This window comes from Helianthus annuus, chromosome 11, assembly GCF_002127325.2.
Source record: "Helianthus annuus cultivar XRQ/B chromosome 11, HanXRQr2.0-SUNRISE, whole genome shotgun sequence".
Lineage (NCBI taxonomy): Eukaryota > Viridiplantae > Streptophyta > Magnoliopsida > Asterales > Asteraceae > Helianthus > Helianthus annuus.
Genome location: NC_035443.2, coordinates 178683716 through 178700358, shown reverse-complemented (window position 1 = coordinate 178700358; position 16643 = coordinate 178683716). Strand labels below are relative to the sequence as shown.

The 16643-nt window shown below is 39.7% G+C and overlaps 1 non-coding gene across 1 annotated transcript; it reads left to right on the top strand.

Annotated features, from left to right (window-relative positions):
* Nucleotides 1-3671: 3671 nt before the first annotated feature.
* TRNAK-UUU lies at nt 3672-3744 on the top strand. The gene has a single exon. It is a non-coding gene; the product is annotated as a tRNA-Lys (tRNA).
* Nucleotides 3745-16643: the final 12899 nt, after the last annotated feature.

The window sequence follows — 16643 nt, the reverse complement described above, 5'->3', positions numbered from 1 at the left end:
AGGAAACCCATTACCCGAAGGTCTGGTAAAAGTGCAAGACCCTGACGCACGCATAGCATTTTGTCACAAATGACTGAACGAGACTCCAACTGGTGACATTCTCTAAAGAAAGTCATCGGGTTCCAGAGCAGTTTGCCGTTTTTTTTAACTGAATACACATCGTATCATATAAGGCATTCCATCTTTAACGTAAGGCCACACGGGGCCATGCGTTATACATTAACGCGTGATACATTAACGCGTGATTTTCCACTGCCGCCTCAAAGTTCAACGCGTTATAGCACCACGGACTCGATTTTTCGTTATTTTCTTCACGCGTTATTCTTTTGTTTTGTGATGGTAGTTGTTGGTTGGGTGAAAATTGTTGGGTGTGGTGGTGAGTGATGACCACCCCCACTAAAAAAGGTTGTGAGTGATGGAAAAATGGTTGATGACATGGCGGAACTTGATTGGTGCTTGCGAGTGATAGAATTCTATCACTAGTGACCACCCCCCTCCCCTAACAACACTCATTAATAAAATCCAAGTTTATTACAACTGGTTTATAAATTAAATAAAAGAACCAGATAAAACTATAACTATTCTAAAACTAAAAGTATAGAATAAATAAAATACAAATTATTTAATATATCTAATAAAAACATGGGAAAAAAGTATTTGAGTATAAAATTCATAGTTACTTATATTACCTATTTGGTTTAACAAAATAAAATAGAAAATGTTTAGATTTCATGTGGTTAAATTGAGAAAAATAAAACTTAACCAAAACAAAAACAAAAGGCAAACAAATTGATTGTAGTTATCATGATGTAATTTCATATGGGCCATTCAAAGTACATGATAGATCACTAATATGGAATTAGCTAATATATAACACATACAAATGGGCCAAAACACCACCAATCACCACTGCCTGTAACCATCACCATCTACCTCTCATGCCTACAGGACAATCATCATCGTTGTCATTGACACCACCACCCATGTCATCATCACCACCACAATAGTCGTAGACCCAATGGTGCCACCTCCACTGCCATGTCATCGTGTAGTGCACCACTCGATAACTGACCTGACCGACCCAACCCAACCGTTTTAGCATAACTATTTACATCCATGATAGCCACATATGTGGCGAATGATCAAATGTTTTATTCAATGTAAAGTATTTCTATATTCAAAAGAGATAAGAAAAGAAGAGTATATCTTTATGTAAAGGTACACACCAAAGTTGGTATCACTCTTTAATAAAAGGGAACATGGACTTAGAGTAGTGAAAACACACTTTTAGTAAAGTTTCCACTTTGCCAGTTGTACGGTACACATTTAACAGCTAGAGGTACCACATGTTGATGCATTCGTTGTATTCCACATCTGGAAAATGATATCAACTGATTGTGATTTATATGAGTATAATATAATATAATAGTTTTTTAAAAGGTAAAACCAATATATTATTGTGATGTATCACAACCAAATAATTATTTATAATAATAATAATTATACGTGTTATATTATGGTTTTACGAAATTAGATGATTATACATGTTCAAAAGGATAATAATTATACATGTTATATTTATGGTTTTGTGAAATTAGATGATTGTACATGTTCAAAGGAGAAAAAGAAGCCCGAGTGTCCTTGCAAGATCCACTTTGAAAAATTCTTTGCATAAATATGATAGGTAAAGGGGTAACAAGTTATGCTGCAACTCTCTTTTGAATATCAGATACAATTCTACCGAACTATGGTTCTTTGGTGTCGAGAAATTGTTGTGTACTACCCTTTGCATTTTGTCCAAAAACCTATCAGCTTGAGGAGCAATGGAACCAAAGGTGTCAAATGCAAAGGGAATGAAAACATGTTGATTCTCAGCACAAGCTTTGTCATGCTTAGCAACTTTTCCTGATTCTGCCTTCAACATAGCCCGACTAGCCACGAATTGGTTTTCCCTGAACCCAACAAGGGGGGATACTCTGGTAACGTCCACACAAGCGTTTTTCTCTCCTACCCAACCCAAAACAAGAACTTCCGCCGGCCGTAAAGTGAGCCTCTTTTCAAGTGAGTCTGTCAGGGCCTTTTTTTAGAGAAAAAAATAAACGAGCTTTAAACTAGATACCATGATCCATCCCGAGATTCTTACACTATTTCTTCATACTTTTTGATGTTTTATTTGAAAGGATGGGCGAAGCTTTTAATGGTCGGGACTCAGGAGGGGGCGGCCGACCCTCCGAATTTTTCGCTAAGTAGTGGAGAGTATGTAGTTTTCGTATAGAAAATTTTTTGGTATATACGTTTTTGACACCCCGATTTTATAGAAATTTTTAGGTTCGGTGACTTTCGTCACCGCAGTCGGAAATCTCAAGTTTCGCCACAGCTTGAAAGTATATATCACACGTATTAAGGAAACGGAATGATTACATATGAAGAATTTAAACAAGTAACTATACCAAAACGCATTTTAGAAACATTTTATAAATCCTCAAATATCAAGGGACACATTACAGATTTTTTTTAATTATAATTATAAATCCATTTGTGATTTCTCCAATCTTCCGACGTAGGTTATACATCCATCTAATAATCTTGTTAAGTTTCTTTACTAAAATGTTTCACTCATATTATTAAGCTCCTTTAAAAAAAAGATATTCAATTATTCAAAAGACCGTGTCATAAAGTTATTCAAAATTCTAAAAACAGCATTAAGATAGAAATCTGTCATGTTTCAAACATATTGTTACAAAGTACAAGTAGATTTTTGATGTTATAGTTTAAAAGGGTGCTCTTATAGATACACTATTGCTGTTATAGAGTCGTGACGCCATCAGACTAGTCATATGTCTTGGTAAAAATGATCATACAATGTCACATTATTACCCTTTTATTGTTCCTCACTCATCTTCGTACGAGTCAGGGTCAAAGTTGCTGATCACTTTTCTTTAGGGTTACAAACGAACCAAACGTTCGGCGAATAGTTTATGAATCGTTTGGTGGGAAGTTTGTTTGTGTTCGTTTGTTTACTAAACAAATGAATTAACAAGAACAAGAAATTACGTTCGTTTAGTTAAATGAACGAACATGAACAGATGGCGTATTTGTTCATTTATGTTTGCGAACGTTTGGTAACGTGTTCGTCTGTGTCGATTGTGTTTGATAGTTCATTAGTGTTTTTAATTATTATTATATTTTATTCAAGTACTTCAAAATTCCAACAAATAAATATCTTAATAAGTGTCAGTGTATTATATTTTTTGTTTATGAACGTTTGTTTGTGTTCATTTGTTTCCATTTGTGTCATTAACATTCGTTTTTGTTCGTTGCCTAAAATTAACAAATAAACACGAACAAGTTCATTTCCTTAACAAACGAACACGAACATAAAATCTCGTCCAGTAAGTGTTCAAGAACAGTTCATGAACAAGGTTTTTTTCGTGTTCGTTCGATTCAATTACAGCTGTACTCCTCTTCCATTAAATTTTGTATTTAACTTATCATAAGCCCTATTCAATAATCACATTTTTGTTGGGATGAAAACATACGGATATGATAGGAAAAAAATATTACTTTGCTACCGTTTTATATAATAGCAAATATACAAAAAAAAAAAAAAAATCAGATAACTACGTCTTAATTAACAATAATAGTTAACTTAATAAGTAATTATCATCTAAGCCGTTCTAGCTCAGTTGGTAGAGCGCGTGGCTTTTAACCACGTGGTCGTGGGTTCGAGTCCCACGGATGGCGGTCTTGTTTTTTTAACACTTATTTTTCTAATTAATTAACTTTTTATTTATGGTTTTTATATTGTATAATCAAATATTAAAAATCGGATAAAGCTATCAAACCCCTATTCAAATCATGATGATATTTGATCTTTTTTTTAGAGTAAAGTGTCAAAATGCCAAAATTTAATCACAAACTCAAACATTTTGAATCAGAGTCCCTGTTGTTTCAATTTTATTGCCATTTTTATCCCACGGATGGCGGTCTTGTTTTTTTAACACTTATTTTTCTAATTAATTAACTTTTTATTTATGGTTTTTATATTGTATAATCAAATATTAAAAATCGGATAAAGCTATCAAACCCCTATTCAAATCATGATGATATTTGATCTTTTTTTTTAGAGTAAAGTGTCAAAATGCCAAAATTTAATCACAAACTCAAACATTTTGAATCAGAGTCCCTGTTGTTTCAATTTTATTGCCATTTTTATCCAAAAGCAAAACATGTTCAGATTTTTCAGTTAAGATTCATCTTTTTTTTTTTTAACAGGTTTTGATCATTTTCAATATGGTGTTGGTCACTTGCAAAGGTTTTGATCATTTTCAACATGTTTTGCTTACTGAAAATTCTGACCAGGTTTTGCTTTTGGATGAAAATGACAACAAAATTGAAACCACATGGACCCAAATTCAAAAGGTTTGAGTTTTGTACTAAAGTGACAAAAGTGACCAAACCTTAGGGACCATTTTCACAGTTTACTCTTTTTTTTTAAACATGAGTTAGATTTTTGAATTAGCAATAACTTAAATGTTACGTTTTTATTATATTAATTTAAATTAAAAAATCATATTAAATCAGTTTGTGTGATCAAACCCTGATTTAGATGATGATGTTTTGATTTTAGACGAGTTAAATAGCAACTTTTATCATGATACTATTTTAAACAACAATACATTGTAATCTCAACTTCATTGTTGTTATTTATATTCAACAACACTTTTGCATCTTTTAAATTGTTGTTTGATTATTTCTTTTGGCCCAAAGAAAGCTCAAAAATGTTTTGTAACTAGTGGTATCAATCTGGCGCGATGCGCCTTTGTAGGAGTTTGATTTGGTTTGGCTCATTCGTGGCGGTGTAGGCACTTGCAAACTCTAAAAAATTGTGTTGTACAACTCTGTTTAAATTAAACTAAACTAGTACAAATACATAACTTCTAAATTGTTACAAATACAAGGAACCCGCTGGAACTAATGCCACAAAAGGAGGGTACCAACCGAATACACGGGGGTTTGGTCGAGATGTGCGTAAGAACTGAGGTAAATCTTAAAATGCGTTGAACTTTGTGTTTGTTTTCCATCACCACAAAGTAGCATTGGTTGTTTGCAAATACCCTGAAACAACGGGGCTGTTCAAGTAAACATTTTTTACTAAAAATTAAGTTGTAAAGAATCCTGTTCATCGTCTTGCAAATAAAGTACCTTTACACTTGATTCGCACACTTATCATTCAAAGAGCTATAATGTCAAGGAATAAACCTAAAAAAGTGAATTGTACAGATTAAAAATAAAAAAGTTTCTTGCAAGATATTTAGTTCATTACATCTAACAAAACGTACAAGTTGGTGACATTTTGATGTAATAAACCTTTAATAGAAATACATGATCTTAACTATGGCACGAATAAGAAGAGTTATTAACCAAATCGAACTGAATAATTAATACGAATGAATAGGACACAGTTAAAAAAAAAGGGTAGTTGCACGGTACCTCTGACCGCGGAAGGGATCTCCCTTCCCAGTTCACCACCCGACAGTTAAGGTAAGAGAAGAGGAAACTAACATTGACTATACGGATGAAAACGACGAATCTATCATCTTCAATTTCAGGCATAGAAAGCAGCCATCGGGCGTTGGAACTGACCAGCTTGCGTTCCTCTTAGAAAGCCGCACCCCTTGAAAAAAAATTAGTGGTATTTTTCGTGAAAAATTCCGACCGCACCCCTTGGAAATTTTCGTCCGCACCCCTTAGAAAAAAATGTTAGGAATTTATATAAAAAACATTGTGAATACAGATTGAAACCCGATCAAATTATGTAAACAACTTAGCCCACTAACCTCTTTAATAAAACTTAAATTCAATCCATCAAGCCCAATAACTTAATACCCATTCAAGCCCCATTCCAACTACTAGTTTTGTTAAACAAAATCAGTCCACGTAATAAAAAAAAACCCAAATCGTTGGTGGTTTTGTTGATTATGTGATTGTTGGTTGGTAAATAACAATATTAGAGCTTGAAATTCAAAATTTTAAATTGAAAATTAAGGAACATGTGCTATGGTTGAACACTTGAAGATCCTTGTTTATTTTGTATGTGATAGGATTAGGAAAGATCAATGAGTAGGGAAGTTATGTCGCGATTTCTCAAGAGGAAAGGGTTGAGCCACTTTTTTTCGTTGGATTCTTCTAATTAAAGACCAATGTATGTTTTAGATAAGTTTTTTTTGTTCTTTTATTTAATGATTAAGAGAAATAGTAGGGATGATTTGAATGTTGATGCTTTTTTGTTTGTTAATGTGATAGGAAGTTAGGAACTAGGGTTTGATTGTTTGAAAATTGAAACGGACCCGACCCGACCCGATCCGATTCGACCCGCTATGAAACTTTGTTTGTTTGTGTTTACTTGTTTTACATGACCCGATCCGACCCACTATGAACCAATTTTTTTTATATAGCTAGGGGTTTAAAATCTTTAAAAAATTTCCGCACCCCCAGGAAAAAAATCCTGGATCCGCCACTGATGTCTGGTGGTGGAGGAATTGCACATGTCTCTAATGAATAACCATGATAAGATAATTATTTGATGATGATGCTATAAAAGCGATTTACCAAAACAAATTACATTTTTTTAGCGTGCATATGATAACTTCATACAAGAATAACATATAGAAACAAAACTACAGCCCAATCTTTAAGAAATTAAAAAAAAAAACATGAGTACAGCAAATGACCCACACATAACAATTGGTGTCCTACATTGTCCATTATCTTGTATTAGTCATCTTAACATATCACACAGACATTTTGTCGAGTAGGTGGTATGCATGTATTAAATACAAATTTGAATTTTTAAAAGGTCAAAATTAAGAGTAGGTAGTAATCTGGCATCAAAACACACATCAATGCACAAAAGGATTAAAAAAAAAGTTGATAACATAAACAAAATAAAAATACCAGAATGTAATCAAACCATGATGACGAAAGGGTCAAAAGTGAAAGTACAGGGAAGCCCATTTTCACACAAATCAAACATTTAATCAAACTAATAGGTTAACATTTACAAATTTACTTTAGTTTGTTTGTAAGCTAGAGGATTCAGATCTATTGCTGGGTGAAATAAACGTACATCTAAGAAAATTACTAACAACAAAACATGATTTTGGCATATGAAACATTCATCATCATACATAAACAAATTACACACCCTCTTTCCATTTTCCTTCGTAGGTCTTGTATGACTAACCCCTTCTTCACCATGAGCATGTCAGACATAGAACAAAACTTTAAAATCACACAAAACAATGAAAGAAAGATGCGGCATGGCACTCTCACGTAGGGCTGTAAACGAGCCGAGTCGAGCCGAGCTAGACCCAGCTCGAGCTCGGCTCGAACTCGATTCGAGCTGGCTCGAACTCGATTCGAGTTGGCTCGGCTCGAGCTCGAATTTCAAATCGAGCTGAGATTTGAGGCTCGAGCTCGGCTCGATTAGAATTCGAGCTAGCTCGGCTCGGCTCGATCTAGCTCGAACTAACAAAAAACCGCAAAATTTACTACTTTAAAAGCCCTTAAAATGAATTTCTTCATAGATTAAGGGCCTTAATTTCCATTTAATTTAACCATATGGCTAAATATGCAAGTATAAATAGTTAATTCACTTTGTACATTGTCTTTACCTTCTTTTATAGGGGAAATACTCCTTTACTTTTTGTTTTTTAAGCGACGTGGGACAAAAAAAAAATGAAGGATGTAAACCTTATCGAGCCAGCTCACGAGCCGAGCCAGACCAAGCTCGAGCTCGGCTCGTTTACAAAACGAGCCGAGCCGAGCTGGCTTGTCAACAACCGAGCCAATTTCGAGCCGAGCTTTCTTCGAGCTTTTTTCGAGCGAGCTGCGAGCCACGAGTTTTTTGAACACTCCTACTCTCACGGGCGAATCACCCCTGAACCCTCGAATCTTAATGCAAATTAAGAACAACCATCACTGACCAATCCAACACCGAGAGTTTCCCCATCTTCCGCCATGTGGATGCCACCAAGCTTTCTTAAGGGTGTTAACAATTCACACAAGTGGCTCGACCGCCCCAAAATCCCAATTAAAATACAACACAGCCACAATCACTATTCATTTAACTTTCTCTATGAATAGATAGAGATGAATAGTTGAAAACTTTTTAGATAAAAACAATAAAATCTTTTCAAACATAAATACACATACATTGCATGTATGTGTATTTGCATAAAATGATTGTGCTTCTTTTGGAAGATATGGATACAAAATGTAAATCCACTTTTTCCCAACATTAGCAAATTATTTGTGCCCAATGAGAGTATCATTTGATATATTAGGTTTTTTTTTTTTTTTTTTTTTTTTTTTTTCAAAATGCTTGTCTGGTCTAAAGAGAAATTGTCAATTTTCCTAACTTCATAATGATCGTATTAATGATAGAAGCAAAATCGGCCACCCTAATTTTTAACTGAAAAAATCGAATTGAAATTGCTGAAGAAAATGAAAATCCAGTGATACAGTTTTAATATTTTTAACCTACTATATCAGTTCGGTTTTAATTTTACATCTTTTAAGTTGTTGCTTGATTGTCAGTTCGGTTTTAATTTTACCTCTTTTAAGTTGTTGCTTGATTACTTCTTTTGGCACAAATAAAACTAGAAGATTGAAGGGGTATGGTCCCAAATCGACCATCACCCGTATCAAACAAACCCTCGCCAGTAACGAACCGCACCCATGCGGTCACATCCTTCGAATCCAATCGGTCAGAGGATGAGAAGCCTTACCTTAGGCATAGAAGAAGATGAACATAACGATGCGGCTGGCACCGCATCATATGGGCATTTTCGTCACGACAAGGGATGCAGGCAAACAGTCTCTGCGGACGACGATGCGGCTAGCACTGCATCTCGCGTATTTCTTGATCACAAGCAGGAGACGCGGTAACCTCAGACGTTACCGCATGCAGCGATGCGGCTTGCACCGCATCCTATGCACTCAACAAGTGGGACTGACACCACAGTGCAAGTGGCACCAATGGCAGTTAACTGTCAGGGCTACGTAAACAATGGACTGACGTGGCGTAACCTCCACAACCGACAAGCCTGACACACCTGCAAAGGTGCAGCACGTCGTCAGTCCATCCATCATCCTCCTCCTTCACTCCTCGGCTATAAATACCAACCCCAAACCAGGTTTGAGGTATCTCTTCACAACTCTCTCACTACTACTACTATTTTACTTTGCTTCCCAAGCAAACTACTGATTCTCACGCCGGAGAGTGGTAACAAGGAGCACCCCCCACCCCATCCTCCTTGTTACGAGTCACGGCTTGTTTCCTTGTGCAGGAGATCAACCACCGGTGATCCAGCCAGCGATCCTCGAGAGGAAGGGATTAACCTTTCTTGACGAGACCAGTGTGTTAACCCTGCCCGGTTAACCATTGTTTCATCATTGGCGCCCACCGCTACTCTTAGCATTTTTTCATCTATCCTTTTCCCTCTCTCAAGATCATGACTGATCACCAAAACAACACTGCGGATAACCAAAATCCCCCAATCCCACCTCCGGTAGGGGTCAATCCCTCGACCTCCCAACCCGGACACATCGGCACGTCCACACAAAGGGGTCCCTCCTTTACGTTTGGACATGACTTATCACAGTTCACATCTGTGATCCCACCAGGCATGGACGTTCATACCTGGTATGATCAGCAGGCAGCCCTGCTGACAGCAACATACAACCGCGCTTGTGCGGAAGCGCATATACAAGCTGTGCCTACCCCAGCACCGCACACCCCTGCTGACCGTATTTTACAATACGACGGCAGGGTACATTCACGTCCGGCTTCAAGAAGCCGACGTGAAGACCGCGAATCGTCTTACTGTTCGGTCCGCACACTCAACGAGAACGATTCCTCGTACGGGTCCCACACCAGAGGACCAGTGCATACCCGCCTTGGCCCTCATGGCGAGGACAGGAGGCGATCAACCTCCCGACATGGCCCAGGCATTCAGAGCCGATTGGGCCCACTACCATACACCGAAGGGTACGGTCATACCGACCCTGACGACTATACCTACCGCGGGGATTCGCATGACACCAGCAGCAGACCGGGAGGACGCAACTATGTTCCCCCCAGTCATCCCCGCAACACATACCTCAGGGCGGCCAAGCGCCCTGCTAGTGAACCATACAGGCCAAAGGCAGCGGCCGAAAATTCCAAGTTCGCCCCGCGGATTGCCAACGCCCATGTCACAACAACAAAATTCCCATTTGGCGTCGGGAAATACAGTGGTTCAACCGACCCGGACGACCACATGAACATCTTCATGGGCGCGGGAATCAACGGCCAGTGGGATGAACCCACTTGGTGTAATTTTTTCCCCCAGACCCTTACGGGCCTGGCCAGGGCATGGTTCGATTATTTGCCAGTGGGATCACTGGAATCATTCGAGGACTTGCATACCAAGTTCCTCGCCCATTTCAGCCAACAACGACGCCACGAACGCGATTCGATTTACACCGATCACAGGAGTCTCGAGCATATTCTTAAGCAAAAGGATTTGAACATGCGTCAACGGAGATGGGTTGAACTTCTGAACGACTACGAATGCGCCATCAAGTATCATTCAGGCAAGGCCAATGTTGTGGCTGACGCCCTCAGTCGGAAAGACACTCTACCTAAGCGCGTGCGAGCGCTACAGCTTACAATTCAGTCCAGTCTTCCTGCACAGATACGAACTGCTCAGATAGAAGCATTGAAACCCGAAAACGTCAAAGCTGAAACTTTACGCGGCTCAAGGCAACGAATGGAACAAAAGGAAGACGGTGCATACTATGTAACGGGGCGTATTTGGGTCCCACTTTATGGCGGTTTACGAGAGCTTGTGATGGACGAAGCACATAAGTCTCGCTACTCGGTACATCCAGGGTCGGACAAAATGTACCACGACATCAGAACTACTTATTGGTGGCCTAGCATGAAGGCCCACATCGCCACCTATGTTGGCAAGTGTTTGACCTGTGCGAGGGTCAAGGTTGAATATCAGAAACCAGCGGGCCTACTTCAGCAGCCTAAGATACCTCAATGGAAATGGGAAGAAATTTGCATGGATTTCGTTACAGGCCTACCTAGATCTCAGCGTGGGAACGATACTATATGGGTGATCGTAGATCGACTCACTAAGTCTGCACACTTCCTGGATATAAAGGAAACGGATAAGTTTTCCACTCTCGCAGACATCTATCTTAAAGAAGTTGTTACGAGGCACAGGGTGCCCACCTCCATCATTTCGGATCGGGATGCACGATTCACGTCAGAGCTATGGCAAGCGATGCACAAATCTTTCGGCTCACGGTTAGACATGAGCACAGCGTATCATCCTCAGACGGATGGGCAGTCTGAGCGAACAATCCAAACTCTTGAAGACATGCTTCGAGCATGTGTAATCGATTTCGGCAACGGCTGGGAAAAACACCTCCCTTTAGTGGAGTTCTCGTACAATAACAGTTACCACACCAGCATTCAAGCCGCTCCATTCGAGGCATTGTACGGACGTAAATGTCGGTCACCTCTCTGTTGGGCAGAGGTGGGGGATAGTCAGATTACAGGTCCAGAGATTGTAGTGGACGCCACAGAAAAGATTGCACAGATACGACAACGCATGGCGGCAGCACGCGACCGTCAGAAAGCCTACGCGGATAAGCGTAAGAAGCCATTGGAATTTCAGGTCGGGGACCGGGTTTTATTAAAAGTCTCACCCTGGAAGGGTGTGGTTAGTTTTGGTAAAAGAGGCAAACTCAATCCACGGTATGTTGGACCGTTCGAAATCACTGAAAGAATAGGCCAAGTAGCCTACAGACTTAACCTACCAGCTGAACTCGGTGCAGTTCACAATGTATTTCACGTGTCGAATCTGAAGAAGTGCCTGTCAGATGAGACCCTCATAATTCCTTTTTAAGGAACTCACTATCGACGAGCGGTTGCAGTTCGTCGAGGAGCCAGTTGAAATCACGGACCGGGATGTTAAGGTCCTCAAACACAAGAGAATCCCTCTTGTTCGAGTTCGTTGGAACTCCCGACGTGGCCCAGAGTACACCTGGGAACGCGAAGACCAAATGAAAGAAAAGTACCCCCAGTTATTCGAAACCAATGCAACCACTACTGAGGCTGAAGCTACTACTACTGAATTTCGGGACGAAATTCCAAATCAACGGGGGGATGATGTGACACCCCAGGAAAACCAGTGAACGATATAACTTACCTAGCTTCCTCAGTGAGTGCGTACCAAATTTCGGGACGAAATTTCTTTTAAGTTGGGGATATTGTGACAACTCGAATTTCCAAGATTTCTATTTCGCATTTATTGCACGTTCATGTATTGACTAGTCGTTTATTTGCACAATTGATTGCCATGGAATTATATATGTTTTGATTGTTTGATTGTGCATGGTTGTTTGTTAATTGTGAATTTGATAAATATATGAACTTGGTGGTGCAATTATGAAATTGTTATGAGATGGTGTACTATTGTAAAATATAATACTTGAGGATGTAGAGGACAATTAGTGAAATTCTAGTAATACTTAACCCTAATCTCTTTCACTAATCATTCCCTAATCATCACAAGAATCAAAGCACGTACACCCACATTCCCTAATCCTCTCTACAACCACCTTCTCATCATTCTTGGATTCACAAGTTCTTTGCATCAAGTTTGATTGCCAATCCATCTAGAATCGAATCAAGGTAATTGTTTAATCATTGTTTGTGATTGTTTGATTGTTATTGATTCTTGATTATGTGATTCATGTTAAAAACCCTAGTTCTTCTCTCGTATGTTAGTTCTGTGCTTAATTATTGATTCTGAATATTGTGATATGGTTATGGTTGTGGTGTAAACATTTGCTTGATGATTAAGAGCATGATATCATCAGAACTGTTGATGATTAATTCGATTTCTACACTTTGAATACATGAATTAGGGTTTCCTGATCGTGAAAAACAAAGACGTAACTGTTACAATCGTGATTGCTTGTGGTCTGAGTTTTATGAATTTCATTAAGGATCCGAGTTTCGTATGATGTGTTTGTCTGAGTATTGCACACATGAATATATTGTCTGAGTTTGTTCATGATCCGAGTTTAATGATGCATTATCCTGTCCGAGTTTGACACCCCCATATCTGGTCCGAGCTTTATTAACAAATACACAATATGTCCGAGTTATGGGTAACCTGTCCGAGTTTGACACCCCACTTATGGTCCGAGTTTTTATAAATGTCTAAGGGCCCGACTTTGGTTGTTTTATGCTTGTCTGACTTTTGTTGAATGTTAAGAGGTCCGAGCATGTAAATTATAAATGGTCCGAGTTTATAAGAGACATTATGTCCGAGTTTGATTCAAGGTCTTAAGGGTCCGAGTATGACCACCTATGTCCGACTTTTGTTTGGTGTGTGTGTCCAAGGTTTAACCCTCACCCCCTTGGGTCCGACTTTGTGAAAGGGATCCCTCCCATGTCCGAGTTTAGCATGGCAGCCCCTAGTCCGAGTTTTAATGAATAATGAAGTCCGAGGTTTATAACCATGCTCTTGTCTGAGTTTTGTTAAAGAAATGTTAAGTCCGACTTCTTGTGTAACGCAAAGGGATCAGAACCTTAGTTCAATTAAAGTGGTTCGTAATTTTAATAAGATACATGTAGTCCAACTTTCATGCTTATACTTGTTGTCTGAGTGTTGGCCTGATATGATATGATGTTAACCCTGTGATCTGCTCGTAAACCTGTTAAGTATGTAAGGCAGTAGAGCATGTAAACCATTGATAAGTTACTAAGCTGTTAACTCTAATTGTTCGTTAACTCTGTTAGTTAACTTGTACCGTTAAGCTATTATTCCTGTTCCATGTGTTAACTGTGTTAAGTGTTAACCATGTTAAGTGTATCAGTTCTGAGAAAAACGTATTATTTTGCTAAGTATGTTGATCTTGTTAAACATGACGACCCTGTTAATTGTGTTACTGAATAACCCTGTTCGTATTAACCAAGAACTCTATCGTATGTGATACATGGTGTTGACTGTGAAATGCTTTATGATATGGATTACCTGCGTATTAATACGAACATGAACTGATTTATTACACGTGCACACAATAGGACTTGACTGATTACTTGTGAGTGCATAACATAGCATACCGAGCAAACCAAGGTGAGTTCACACAGCCAAGGCATGGGGTTCCCAGGGTGGGAATGGGATTGGATTACTTTATTGTACATACTCAGTTGATAGAACCTAACGATAAGGATACGACTAGACTAGTAACACTTATTGAACTGATCTTCGCACACCTGCCAAGGGTTGGCCGCGATATTATGACTGACTTCGCACACCTGCCTTTGGAAGGCCGCGAACTGTAATTTCTTAGTCTTCGCACACCTGCCTGGTAGGCCGCGATACAGGTAAACCTAGTCTAGAATACTCGGGAGGAACATCCCCTAATATCTTCGCACACCTGCCTGGGAGGCCGCGATGGAAACTAATACGATACATGACATAACGAACGAACATACTACTACGCACACTATACTATTACTGAACTGTAAACTGTGAACTCGCTCAACTAGTTTGTTGATCCTCTGTTACATGCCTTGCAGGTCGTTAGATACATGGAGCTTGCACATGGAGGAGCAGGTCGTTGTGGAGCATGGATTATGTTTTAAAACTTATTGAACTTATGTTACACATTTGGGCTTTCGTACTTATGCTTCCGCTATACTCTGAAACTATGATTATGTTTTGAACACCTATCGTATTGAATGATTGGTTTACATTTATTACATTTGATATTAATTACATGTTCGATATGATTGGTGGCTTGATCCTGGTCAGTCATGCTCCCAAGCGGTGATACTCCGCAGGTGGAATTTGGGGGTGTGACAGATTGGTATCAGAGCCATTGGTTATAGAGAACTTGGTTTTAATATGGGAAAACGTTTTTATTAAAACCAGACTATAACCAGAACAGTGCTCTCAACGATCCACAACGACGCTTCGCTCCACGTGCAAGACTCGACATCCTAGGTAATAAGGTTTATGTTTATTACCTGCTTGCTAGAACTGCATAGAACTTTGCTCGTGGTATGCTTACTTTACTCTTGCTCACTACTTGTTATTGCTTAAGAACACTTACGTGCTTACACTCTTCTGTCATCGCACTATTCGCGAACCTTTCTCACTTATGTTGCCTTTGATGTGAAGATCAATGGCCGGACGAATTAACATAACCCAAGCCCAGCTAGAGACTCTCGTTCAAGCTCAAGTTGCTGCGGCACTTGCAGCTGCTCAAGCAGGTCAACACGCGCAGCAGCCTGTCTGCACATCCAAGAACTTCATGGACTGTCGTCCAAGCTCATTCAGTGGCACCGAGGGGGCAGTGGGACTCCTCCATTGGTTCGAGAAGCTAGAATCTGTGTTCGAAATGTGTGAATGCCCTGAGGCTCGCAGGGTTAAGTACGCCACTGGCACTTTGGAAGGAATCGCGTTGACTTGGTGGAACGCGCAAGTACAAATCCTAGGGTTGGCAGCTGCTAACGCCACCCCTTGGAATGATTTCAAGGAATTGATCAAAAGGGAATACTGCACGCGTGAAGATATTCACAAGTTGGAAGACGAGCTGTATAACTTGAAAATGGTTGGGTCAGAGATCGAAGCCTATACCAAACGGTCGAATGAACTGGCCGTGCTATGCCCAACTATGGTGGACCCTCCAGTGAAACGTATTGAGTTGTATCTCAAGGGTTTGGCGCCAGAGATCCAGAGCCATGTGACATCGGCTAATCTTGATAATATCCAGGCTATTCAGCGCCTTGCTCATCGTATTACAGATCAGGCAGTGGATCAGAACAGACTGCCAAAACGTATCAAGGCTACCACTACTGCTGTCACTACTTCTGCTACTCCCAGTGACAACAAGAGAAAATGGGAGGGGGATTCCAGCAAGGGATCAGTTTCTGTTCAGTCTCAGCAGCGCAAGACAAATGACTACCAGAATTCGAGTCAGCAATCATCTGGCGGTCAGGGGCAGGGTGGATATCGGGGAATTCACCCACTGTGTAATAAGTGCAACAGACACCACAGCGGAAGATGTCGCAGGGAACGTTGTCAAAGATGCCTCAAGATGGGTCATGAGGCTAAGGATTGTAGAAGCTCTCGACCTGCAAACCAGGATCAGCAACTTCCGCCACCAGTTCCTCAAAACCCACAGCAGCAGCAACCACAGCGTGGAAACCGGGGATGTTTCCAGTGTGGGGCAGAAGGTCATTACAAACGCGATTGCCCTCAGTTGAACCAGAATCAGAACCACAACAATAACCAGGGCAACGGGAACAACAACAACAACAACAACGGGGGAAACAACAACAACAATGGCAACGAGGCAAGAGGTCGAGTTTTCGTGTTAGGACGAGGAGACGCAATGAACGATATTTGAACTTATAACTTATCTTGGGTTTTCATTATTATGTTTACGCTACTCAAACAAAGTTTGGCTCGAACATTAATCGTATTGGGTTGTATGAATTATTTTACCTACTATATTTTATGTTTGTTATGATGGATGGTTTGATATTATTGAATGCACCT